Raw genomic sequence first — 13,309 nt, 5'->3', positions numbered from 1 at the left:
TTGATTTTAAAAAGTTTACTATTTCTTATCTTTTTCAAAACTACCTAACTACTTTTCTCTCTCTTATTTTCGAAAACTCCTCACCACTTTTTCAAAATTCCTTTTTAATTAAATAATTATTTTAAATTTTAATTTTAGTTTATTCCTTTTAATAATTTTGAATTCTAACCAATAATTAAAATAAAAACAAAAATATTTTCCTTTTATTTTAATTTAAAATTCGAATTCTCTCTCTCATCTCTTTCTATTTATTTATTTGTTTACTAACACTTCTCTTCTTCTTATAATTTGAACCCTTCCTCCCTCTCTGTGTTCGAATTCTTCATCCTCTCTCTTCTTCATTCTACTCTTTTTTCTTCTACTCACATAAAGGAATCTCTATACTGTAACATAGATGATTCCTCTTCTTTTCTGTTCTCTTCTTTTTCATATGAGCAGGAGCAAGGATAAGAACATTCTTATTGATGCTGATCTAGAACCTGAAAGGACTCTAAAGAGGAAGCTAAGAGAAGCTAAAGCACAACACTCTGGAGAGGACCTGACAGAATTTTTCGAAAAAGAAGAAGAGATGGCCGAACCCAACAACAATGGTGGAGATGCAAGGAAGATGCTTGGTGACTTTATTGCACCCTCTTCTGACTTCTGTGGAAGGAGCATTTCAATGTCTGCAATTAGAGGAAACAACTTTGAGCTTAAGCCTCAATTATTCTCTCTGATGCAGCAGAATTGCAAGTTTCATGGACTTCCATTGAAAGATCCTCATCAGTTTTTAGCTGAATTCTTGCAAATCTGTGACACTGTTAAGACCAATGGGGTTAATCCTGAGGTCTACAGACTTATGCTTTTCCCCTTTGCTGTAAGAGACAGAGCTAGGATATGGTTGGACTCACAACCTAAAGATAGATTGAACTCTTGGGAAAAGTTGGTCAATGCTTTCTTGGCCAAATTCTTTCCACCTCGAAAATTGAGTAAGCTTAGAGTGGAAGTCCAAACCTTCAAACAGAAGGAAGGTGAATCCCTCTATGAAGCTTGGGAAAGATACAAGCAATTGATCAGAAGGTGTCCTTCTGACATGTTTTCAGAATGGAGCATCATATGTATATTCTATAATGGTCTGTCTGAATTGTCCAAGATGTCATCGGATCACTCTGCTGGAGGGTCTCTTCATCTGAAGAAGACGCCTACAGAAGCCCAGGAACTCATTGAAATGGTTGTAAATAACCATTTCATGTACACTTCTGAAAGGAATCCTGTGAATTATGGGACAACTCAGAAGAAAGGAGTTCTTGAGATTGATACTCTGAATGCAATATTGGCTCAGAACAAAATATTGACTCAGTAAGTCAATATGATTTCTCAGAGTCTATCTGGAATGCAAGCTGCATTCAGCAGTACTAAGGAAGCTTCCTCTAAAGAAGAAGCCTATGACCCTGAGAATCCTACAATGGAAGAGGTGAATTACATGGGAGAATCCTATGGAAACACCTATAATCCTTCATGGAGGAATCATCCAAATTTCTCATGGAAGGATCAACAGAAGCCTAATCAAGGCTTCAGTAACAATAATGGTGGGAGAAATAGGTTTGGCAATAGCAAACCTTTCCCATCATCTTCTCAGCAACAGACAGAGAATTCTAAGCAGAGCCACTCTGACTTAGCAACTGTAGTCTCTGATCTTTCCAAGACCACTCTTAGTTTCATGACTGAAGCAAGGTCCTCTATTAGAAATTTGGAGGCACAAGTGGGTCAGCTGAGTAAAAGAGTTACTGAAATCCCTCCTAGTACTCTTCCAAGCAATACAGAAGAGAATCCAAAAAGAGAGTGCAAGGCCATAAATATAACCAACATGGCCGAACCTAGTGAGGAAGGAAAGGCAGTGATTTCCAGTGAGGAAGACCTCAATGGACGTCCACTGGCCTCCAAGGAGTTTCCTAATGAGGAACCAAAGGAATCTGAGGCTCATATAGAGACCATAGAGATTCCACTAAACTTACTGTTGCCATTCATGAGCTTTGATGAGTATTCTTCCTCTGAAGAGGATGAAGATATTGTTGAAAAGAAAGTTGCTCAATATCTAGGAGCAATCATGAAGGTGAATGCTAAGTTATTTGGTAATGAGACTTGGGAGGATGAACCCCCATTGCTCATCAATGAACTAAATGATCTAGTTCAACTGAAATTACCTCAGAAGAAACAGGATCCTGGAAAGTTCTTAATACCTTGTACCATAGGTACCATGACCTTTGAGAAGGCTTTGTGTGACCTGGAGTCAGGGATAAACCTCATGCCCCTCTCTGTAATGGAGAAACTAGGGATATTTGAGGTGCAAGCTGCAAGAATCTCACTAGAGATGGCAGACAATTCAAGGAAATAGGCTTATGGACTTGTAGAGGATGTCTTGGTAAAGGTTGAAGGCCTGTACATCCCTGCTGATTTATAATCCTAGATACTGGAAAGGAAGAGGATGAATCCATCATCCTTGGAAGACCCTTCCTAGCCACAGCAAGAGCTGTGATTGATGTGGACAGAGGAGAGCTAGTCCTTCAATTGAATGAGGACTACCTTGTGTTTAAGGCCCAAGGATCTTCTTCTGTAGCCATGGAGAGGAAGCATGAAAAGCTTCTCTCAATACAGAGTCAAATAGAGCTCCCACACTCAACTTCTAAGTTTGGTGTTAGGAGGCCATTATCAAGCTCTGAGTCTCTGTGAAGCTCTCTAAGAGCTCACTGTCAAGCTATTGACAATAAAGAAGCGCTTATTAGGAGGCAACCCAATGTTAATTAATTATATTTATTTTATTTTCCATTGTTATTTTATATTTTTTTTAGGTTGATGATCATGCGAAGTCATAAAAATAACTACAAAATTAAAGCAAAATGAAAAACAGCATGAAAAATAGCACACCCTGGAAGACAAGCTTACTGGCGTTTAAACGCCTGTAAGGATAGTAGAATGGGCGTTTAACACCCAGCCTGGTAGCATTCTGGGCGTTAAACGCCAGAATGGGCAGCACTCTGGGCGTTTAACGCCAGAAAGAGTTGTCTGGCATCTGACTGGCATTAAACACCAGAAATGGGCATCTGGCTGGCGTTAAACGCCAGAAATGGACATCTGGCTGGCGTTTAACGCCAAAAATGGGCAACAGACTGGCGTTTAACGCCAGGAAAGGTAGCATAGCTGGCGTTAAACGCCAGGTTTGACACAGAATGGGCGTTTGAATGCCAGAATAGTGCAAGAACTCAAATTTCTTGACACCTCAGGATCTGTGGACCCCACAGAATCTCCACCTACCCCACCTCTTCTTCTCTCCTCTTCACACCTTTTCATAACACTCTTCCCCAAATACCCTTGACCAATCCCATCATTAACTCTTCCCCAAATAGCCTTCACCTATCAAATCCTACCCTCTTCCCCATACTCTCTTCACCACTCACATCCATCCATCATTAAACCCCACCTACCTCACCATTCAAATTTAAACCATTTCCCTCCTAAACCCACCCACACATGGCCGAATATCCTATCTCCCTTACCCTATAAATACCCCTCCTTACCACTTTCAATTTCACACTTCATACACAATACACCCCCTTGGCCGAACCTTCTCCTCACCTCCATCTCCTCCATTTCTTCTTCTTCAACTCCTTTCTTTCTTCTTTTGCTCAAGGACGAGCAACCATTCTAAGTTTGGTGTGGGAAAAGCTAAAGCTTTTTGTTTTCCATAACTACTAATGGCACCTAAGGCCGAAGAAACCTCTAGAAAAAGGAAATGGAAGACAATTGCTTCCACCTCCGAATCATGGGAGATGGAGAGATTCATCTCAAAGGTCCATCAAGACCACTTCTATGAAGTTGTGGCCAAGAAAAAGGTGATCCCGAGGTCCCTTTCAAGCTCAAAAAGAGTGAATATCCAGAGATCCGACATGAGATTCGAAGAAGAGGTTGGGAAATTCTCACCAACCCCATTCAACAAGTCAGGATCTTAATGGTTCAAGAGTTCTATGCCAATGCATGGATCATTAAGAACCATGACCAAAGTGTGTACCTGAACCCAAAGAATTGGCTCACAATGGTTCGGGGGAAATACTTGGATTTTAGTCCGGAAAATATGAGGTCAGCATTCAACTTGCCAATGATGCAAGAAGATCCTCACCCTTTCACTAAAAGGGTCAACTTTGATCAAAATTTGGACCAAGTCCTTAGGGATATTTGTGTGGAAGGCGCTCAATGGAAGAGAGATTCAAGAGGCAAGCCGGTTCAACTAAGAAGGCTTGACCTCAAACTCATGGCTAGGGGATGGTTAGAGTTCATCCAATGCTCTATAATTCCTACTAGCAACTGGTCTGAAGTTACTGTAGACCGGGCTATCATGATCCATAGTATCATGAATGGAGAGGAAGTAGAAGTTCATGAGATCATATCCCTACAACTCTACAAGGTGGCGGACAAGTCTTCTACTTTGGCAAGGTTAGCCTTTCCTCATCTCATTTGTCACCTATGCAATTCAGCTGGAATTGTCATAGAGGAAGATATCCTCATTGAAGAGGACAAGCCCATCACTAAGAAAAGGATGGAGCAAACAAGAGAGCCCACTCATGGACCTCAACAAGAGCATGAGAAAATTCCTCATCATGAAATCCCTGAGATGCCCTAAGGGATGCATTTTCCTCCACAAAATTATTGGGAGAAAATCAACACCTCCCTAGAAAAATTGAGTTCCAACATGGGACAACTAAGGATGGAGCACCAAGAGCATTCCATCCTCCTCCATGAAATTAGAAAAGACCAAAGAGCTATGAGGGAGGAGTAACAAAGGCAAGGAAGAGACATAGAGGAGCTCAAGCACTCCATAAGATCTTCAAGAGGAAGAACTAGCCGCCATCACTAAGGTGGACCCGTTCTTTAATTTCCTTGTTTTTATTTTTCTGTTTTTCGAAAATTATGCTTTATTTCTTGTCTATGTTTGTGTCTTTATTACATGCTCATTAGTGTCTAGTGTCTATGTCTTAAAGCTATGAATGTCCTATGACTCCATCACCTTTCTTAAATGAAAAATGTTTTTAATTGCAAAAGAACAAGAAGTGCATGGTTTCAAATTTTATCTTGAAGTTAGCTTAATTATTATGATGTGGTGGCAACACTTTTTGTTTTCTGAATGAATGCTTGAACAGTGCATATTTTTTATATTGTTGTTTATGAATGTTAAAATTGTTGACTCTTGAAAGAATAATGAAAAAGGAGAAATGTTATTGATGATTTGAAAAATCATAAAATTGATTCTTGAAGCAAGAAAAAGCATTGCAAAGCTTGCGGAAAAAAAAAGAAAAAAGAAAAAAATATGCGAAAAAAATAAAAAAAATAAAAGAAAAAGAAAAAGCAAGCAGAAAAAGCCAATAACCCTTTAAACCAAAAGGCAAGGGTAAAAAGGATCCAAGGCTTTGAGCATTAATGGGTAGGAGGGCCCAAAGGAAGAAAATCCTGACCTAAGCAGCTAAACCAAGTTGTCCCTAACTATGTGCTTGTGGCGTGAAGGTGTCAAGTGAAAGCTTGAGACTGAGCGGTTAAAGTTGTGGTCCAAAGCAAAAAAAGAGTGTGCTTAAGAGCTCTGGACACCTTTAACTAGGGACTCTAGCAAAGTTGAGTCACAATCTAAAAAGGTTCACCCAGTTATGTGTCTGTGGCATTTATGTATCCGGTGGTAATACTGGAAAACAAAATGTTAGGGTCACGGCCAAGACTCATAAAGTAGCTGTGTTCAAGAATCAACATACTGAACTAGGAGAATCAATAACACTATCTAAATTTTGAGTTCCTATAGATGCCAATTATTCTGAACCTCAAAGGATAAAGTGAGATGCCAAAACTGTTCAGAAGCAAAAAGGCTACAAGTCCCGCTCATCTAATTGAAGCTAATCTTCATTGATAAGTTTGGAATTCATTGTGTATTCTCTTTTTTTATCCTATTTTGTTTTTAGTTGCTTGGGGACAAGCAACAATTTAAGTTTGGTGTTGTGATGAGTGGATAATTTATACCCTTTTTGGTATTGTTTTTACATAGTTTTTAGTATATTTTAGTTACCTTTTATTATATTTTTATTAGTTTTTATTCAAAAATCACATTTCTGGACTTTACTATGAGTTTGTGTGTTTTTCTATGATTTCAGGTATTTTCTAGCTGAAATTGAGGGACTGACAAACCCCGATTTTGTGGTTTATCTTGTGCTTATTTTGGGGGATTTTATCACCTTTTCTCACATTTATTCAATAAAAATAGCATGGTTTTGTAATTCTCCCTTGAATTGTGCTTAAATGTGAAAACATGCTTTTTAGGCCCTAAAATTGGTAATTTTAATTCACTTTAATTCCATTCGATGCCTTGATGTATTTGTTAAGTGATTTCAGGTTCATAGGGCAAGTATTGGATGGAAGAAGTGAGGAGAAAAGCATGCAAGCGGGAGAACAAATGAAGAAATGAAGGAACCGGAAAGCTGTCAAGCCCGACCTCTTCGCACTCAATCGACCATAACTTGAGCTACAGAGGTCCAAATGAGGCGGTTCTAGTTGCGTTGGAAAGCTAACATCCGGGGCTTCAAAATGATATAAAATTCGCCATATGTTACTTCGCACTAAGGGGCGCGCACGCGCACTTTGCGCGCGTGCGCCGATGCTGCCGTGGCCCATTAAAGTGAATTCGCCCCCAGCGAATTCTGAAGCACTTTGGGAAGCGCGCATGCGCCGATGCTGCCGTGGACCATTAAAGTGAATTTGCCCCCAGCGAATTCTGAAGCACTTTGGGCCCAACCCAACTCATTTCTGATGCTATTTCAGCCGAGGATTGAAGGAGTGTCAACACACTTAGTCATAGTCTAGTTTCATTATGCTTTAGCTTAGTTTCTAGAGAGAGAAGCTCTCACTTCTCTCTAGAATTAGGATTAGGATTAGGTTTAGTTCTTAGATCTAAGTTTTAATTCATGTTTTCTTCTACTCCTTCTTCTTAATTCCTTGTTGTTACATTTATAATTCTTCCATTGTTGTTATTACTTTCTTCTACCTTGTTTGTAGATCTACTTTTGCTCATCCAAATTTCTTTTAGTGTAATTTGAAGTAATTCATTTAGATCTTGTCTCCTTTGATTGTTGTTATTGATTTCTTACATTCAATTGTTGTTAGCTTTTACTCTTGTCACAAATTTACTATGCCTTGCTTTTATGCCTTCCAAGTATAGTTGGATCTCTTTTTAATTCTTGCATTTTGTGATGTTTACTTTTCTTGCACTCTAGGTGTTTGTTAAAATGCTTCCTCTAGTTTTTGAGTAGTGTTCTTTACTCTTAGCCTAGGCTAAGGGAATTGAGTGACCTTGAGTCATTGGGTCTCATTGAATTGGTGATTTGAGAACCCTTGGTGATCAATTTGATGCTCATTGACGCCAACCCACTACTAATCTAATTAGTAGGTAGGTTGGGACTTATGGGTTGATGTGATCAAGCCTATTTGACGTACTTCAAGCCTAGGAGTAGATATTACGTACTTAAGGCTTTGGAAGTAGACTTAATGGGTTGGCCTCTCATAATTATCAATATTTGGTATGTAGACAAGGATGGTGATCTCAATTACCTATGTCTAGCCAAGAGTTCTTACTATTTCTTTTATTAGTTCTTGTTTTACTTTCTTGTCATTTATGTTTTCTTGTCAAATATCAAATCAACCCCCCCTTTGCATTTTCATAGCCAATAATTAAACACTTCATTGCAACTCTTCGTGAGACGACCCGGAGTCCAAATACTCCGGTTAATTTTCATTTGGGGTTTGTTAATTGTGACAAAACCAAAATTTTTGATGTGGGAATTGTTTGTTGGTTTGGAACTATGCTTACAACGAAGTTATTCCTTCCATAAGAAGAAATTCTAGACCATCAAGCAAAACTCGTTCATCAAAATGGCGCCGTTGCCGGGGAGTTGCAATGGTGTTATGTTATTGGTTATCGTATATATGTGAATATTGTAAATAGGTTTACCTTTTGCTTCTTTGTTAGTTTTTTGCTAGTTTTAGGATTTAATTTTTTTGCTTCTTATTTGATTTTGTTTTCATTTTCTTTGCTATCATGAATTCTCACTTTGGCTATGAGTTTGGTTCTAACTATGTTGTAGGAAATGAGAACCTCAATGAAGATGTGCATCAAGGATGGGATAACCAAAGGTGGGAGGAGCCATATGCATATGATCAATCCTCATGGCAACAACCTCCACCAATGCACTATGAAGAAGAGCCATTCTGTGATGCATGCCAATCCAATGGCTATGGTGAATCCCCTTGTGACTTTCAAGAACCACCACCATATGCCTATGAGCCATATCCTCAACATAGCCTTCAACCATACTCACAAGCCCCTTCTTACCAACTATCTTCATATGACCCTAATCCATATCCATCCTACCAACAACCATATGAGCCATATGAGCCACACATAGAGCCACCACCATTCCAACATCAACATTTTCAAGAGCCACCACCTCCAATGTATGAAAATTTCCAACCACAAGATGAATACCACTTTCCACCACAACCTCCAATGGAAGAATACTTATGTCCTTCAATCCAAGAGTCATATGATCCTACTCATGATATCTAAGAAGAACAAGAGTCAAAGAATCATTTCAAGGAGACATTGGATCAATTTCAAGCAACCATGGAGTGTTTTGTGCAACAAATGGAAAGGATGGGAAATATTAAACCACCACAACCCTACCAAGAAGAACCACCTTCCAACTACAATACCCTTCCCTCAAACAATGAGCCCTCTCTTTCACCATCACCCCCCGATGAAGCCCTCATGCTAGAATTGAGAGATCTTGAATCTCATCTCTTAAGGCGACACGAGGAGGATGAAAAGAAATTTGAGGAGTTAAGAGCAAAAACGGCTATCATGGTAGAAGCCATTAGCAGCATAGTCTCATCCCACCTAAGCCTATGCAATCAAGGCACTTCCATTGTGGAATGTGTAGAAGCAACCAAGGAGCTTAGCGAGTGAGTGAACTTGAAGCTCCAAGGTGAAGAAGAGGAGTTAAGGCAAGTAATGCAACAAGAGGAGGAGGTAGAGATTATTGAACAAGAGGAAGAAGTGGTTGAAGACTTAGGAGATGCGGAACCACCTTGGGAGTCTAGGATTGAAGAAAACCCCTCCAAGATAATTGAATTTGATGCTAAGGAGGAATGTGCACAACCTCCAAGGCTTATCCCTTGTGAAGAATTGGATGGGATAGAGCAAGAATTGAGTCCCCTTGGTGATGAAGATCAAGCATCAAGTCTTAGTGGTAAAGAATCCTTTGAACATGAAGAACCTTCTCCCAAGGAAATGGAAAGCAATGTGGAGGTAAATCTCTCTTGTCCTCCCATTTGTGATTTGAGTAAGGGAAAAGGTTTAGATAAAATTGTTGAACAAAGGATTGAAATTAAGAGATCTTGTGAAGAGGTGGAAGTCCTTAGAAAAAGGAGGATGGGAATTGAATACGCCTTGTCAAGACCCTTAGAATCACCTTTGCCTAGATTGCCATCTACACCTTCATTTGAGTGGATGAAACTCATTTCTATTATCTTTATTATCCCACTTGAATATGGCTTGCTTGAAACGGATGGTCAACCTAGGATGCTTTGTGGGATGAAGCGTAAAAGAAAGATGTTTCCTGGTTGGCGTTGCAAATCAAGGCTCATCATGGTTGAAGCTTCAAGGAGTAAAGGTTGGACTAGTGCTCAATTGGATGGGTCTAGGAGGATAGTTTGGTGCTTCCATGAGAATTCCTCTCTCTTGCCACCCGGAGGAAATCACCATGATCAACTCAAGGACGGGTGTGAAAACAAAGTGTGGGATCCCGGATCGCACAAGGAAGATCAACTTTGGGAGCCTATGGTTTGTGAGGAACTCCATCAAAGCTTGGGGTTACTAACTTTGAATGATGAAGCACAATGGAAGTCCAAGCATTGGTGGATGTTCAAGGATGGATTCAAGCACAAGCCACTTTGATGAAAAGCTCCCCATAAGTCCAACTTAAGGACAACAAACAAAAGTGCTAGGTGAGAGACACCCCACCATGGTAACATCTTTTCACTTTTCCTCTTTGTAAATATTGGTAATTTAGGTTTAATTTTATGTTTTGTTTGATTAGTTGAGTTTATTTGGGAGTCTAGTAGGTTAAATAAGGTTTTATGATGTTTTGGTAGCTGTTTGGAGGTTTGGAATGCTTGGTTTGGTGCAAAAACATAGAAAAATTTTGAAAAACAGAGCACCGACCTGCGCGTACGCGCGCCTCAAGCATTTTTGACCATCCACGCGGACGTGCCATGTACGCGCATGCGTGGATTGAATTTTTCCACTTCCCATACATTCACCCGAGATTTGTGCTTGAAGTGTGCCAACTTTGTGCCCAAAGGCACGCGAACGCGTACCTTGCGCGTCCGCACCGACTCTCTGCTTCGCCATGCACGCGTACGTGCACTGCACGCGTACGCGTCGCTTCCATTTCATCAATCCACGCTTACGCGCACATGACGCGCACGCGTGGATTGCCTTGTTTCACCTTCTTTTTTCTCTTCTTTCCATTTCTTTCCTTCTTCTCTTTTCTCTTCTTTTCCTTCCACCCTTTAAACATCATCCAACACTACCAAACATCATATAACACCATTTCTTTTAGTTAGTTAGTTTGTTTAATTTTTGTTTTCCATTATAAGTGTTGGATTACTAATCTTGTTTACTATTTACTGCTGCTTATTACTGATAGGATGTTAGTTTAACATCATTGTTGTTATTATCATTGTTGGATTCCTTTGTTGAGGTTACAATTTATTACTTGGTTTTAGATCTTTATGTTAAACATTTGTGAATACCAAGTACATGTTACATTGCCTTCATGCATCTTAACTCTTTGAATTTCATGATTTGGCCACCATGCATTCATCATCTATTGTTAGGAAATTGTATATTATCATTGCATATTTTTTTTAGGTGATGCTTGTTTATGGTCTACCCTTATTCACGTCACTTATTTCATGCATTGAGATTGTGGAATTGTGAGATTGGATCGAAAGCTTACCTAGTGACATATTTTTGAGCCTTGTAAAGCTTTGTGGGCCATTCTTGCTATGTGATTGATTTTCACTTCTATCTTCTTTTTCCTAAGCTCCATAGCATCCATGTGTTTCACCTCTATGTCACTTAGGTGTTGCAACAACTTCAATATGTGTCATTGATTGTTGTGTGAGTTTCATATACCATTTTGTTCACTAAATTTACTTACACATCAATCAATGTCCATGCATTATCCAATTTCACAATTGCTTGATTTTTGCTTGAATGCTTTTATGCTTCTTCACTACTTGTTGGGTTGTTTTAACCTATGAGTCTTTTAAAGTATCTCAAGCACACTAGAATGAGTGAAGTGCATGTTTTCTTTTGCGTAGTTATGACATAACTTTTTGTACTAGTGTGTGTGTATTCTAAACCGCGCGCAACTTTAGAACCCACACACCTATTTTTTACCAATGTCACACCAATTCACCCACTCAATTCTAGTAATTTACCTCATTCCAACAATTCATGCTTCCTTGCTTTTGTATGTTTTCATCTTACGGTGTTTATCTTATTTTTCATGATCGATGCACCATAAGCAAAAATGGAAGCGGAAGGAAGAACACGCAGCAACCGGTTGACCTACCAGCTGAAGGTAGCAACTCGGAAAGTCGCCATATCCCCTTGTCCATCTTTGGATGCACCGAGGACGGTGCAAACTTTTAAGTGTGGGGAGGTCGTCCGACCACTCAGCATTTTTGGGTGACAAGTTTCTAATCCCAACACTTTTACATTTCATTTTAGGATTCTTAGTCGCATTTTCTTATTTTGCATATGTATATATTAAGCTTAGTCAAAATCATGATATTTTCTAAGAATTTTATCTATAGGACACCCCAAGTGAAAAAAAAAATTTTTTTTAGAACTTACTTGAATTATATACTTTGTGGAAGGTGATTTTTGAGCTAAGAACACAAGCATGTGAGATTTGAGCCTAATTGTGTGGTTACATCATATATAACCACTTATTTTCATTCTTGTGTGCATTATTCTCTTCCTATGATTGTAATCTTTGATTTGTTTGATTCTATATGTCCATTATTTTGTGTATACATGCATTTATATGATTGAGGCCATTATTCAAATAGCTCACTTACCCAAATAAGCCTACCTTTTATATTCCATTAATAACCAATTTGAGCCTATGCTTAACCCATTTGTTCTTAATTGTAGCACATTACAAGCCTAAGTGAAAAACAATAAATGTCTCTTGTTTGGATCTTTGATTAGCTTAGGCTAGTGAGAGTGTTTATCATTTGATTTTGGGAGAGTTGGGTACATTGGGTAGAGATAAAAGGGTGTTTTTGTATTTGTGTTGAGAATCTTGGGAATTGGGTACATACTCATGTATTAATCATGTGTAAACCATATGCATTGATGTTCTTGTATACATTTTTAGTTTGAAAAAAAATGAGAAAAACAAAAAAAAAGAAAAAAAAGTATATATGTATATATAAAAAGGAAAAAAAAAGAAAATATATAGAAAAGAAAGAAAAAGAAAAGCAATAAAAAGGGGACTAAAAAATGCCCCAAAGTCAAGGTTCAATAAGAGTCAATGCATGTGTGTGGTAATCAAAAGAGAATGCATGAGTGTGTGTGAAAAGTGAAGAATGGGTAGTTAGGTTTGTTTAGAATTGTATAGGTTGTCATAGGTTAGGTGGGAAGTTTAAGTTAATCAAAGATTCAAATCTCAAGCCCACTTGACCATATGCATCTTACCTTGACCCTAACCCCATTACAACCTATGGGAAGTCCTCATGATATTTGTATGCATGCATGAAATAATTGTTGATTGTTAGATGAAAAACAAATCTTGGAAAGCATGATTAAGGGAGGATTGAGTGAATCAACCCCATACACTTGAGTGACTAGAGCGGATACACATCTGGTGAGGGTTCGATTGCTCAATTACATGTTTTCACCCATGATCATGTCTTTTCTTGCAAGTTTGTAAAATCTTCTTAATAATTCAATTCAATTGTGGGTTGAGTAATTGCTATTGCCTTAGCCCTTGTGTTTGTATATGTATTCTTGGAAATTGATTTATTTTGACTAAGTGGATGCATTCATATAGATAGATTGCATGTAGTTAGTTTGCATTGAATAAATGTTGATGTCCCTTTGCTTCTTTCTTGATTTTAGCATGAGGACATGCTTAGTTTAAGTGTGGGGAGATTTGATAAACCCCGA

At 38.7% G+C, this 13,309-nt stretch overlaps 1 non-coding gene across 1 annotated transcript; it reads right to left on the bottom strand.

The window, feature by feature from the left end:
• Positions 1–970: 970 nt before the first annotated feature.
• On the bottom strand, positions 971–1,074 carry LOC148544520 (small nucleolar RNA R71). Its single transcript, XR_015901175.1, has one exon. It is a non-coding gene; the product is annotated as a small nucleolar RNA R71 (small nucleolar RNA).
• Positions 1,075–13,309: the final 12,235 nt, after the last annotated feature.

The sequence above is a fragment of the Arachis ipaensis genome, chromosome B9 (assembly GCF_059453495.1).
Source record: "Arachis ipaensis isolate K30076 ecotype BB chromosome B9, ASM5945349v1, whole genome shotgun sequence".
Lineage (NCBI taxonomy): Eukaryota > Viridiplantae > Streptophyta > Magnoliopsida > Fabales > Fabaceae > Arachis > Arachis ipaensis.
This window is presented reverse-complemented; position numbering and strand designations above follow the sequence as displayed.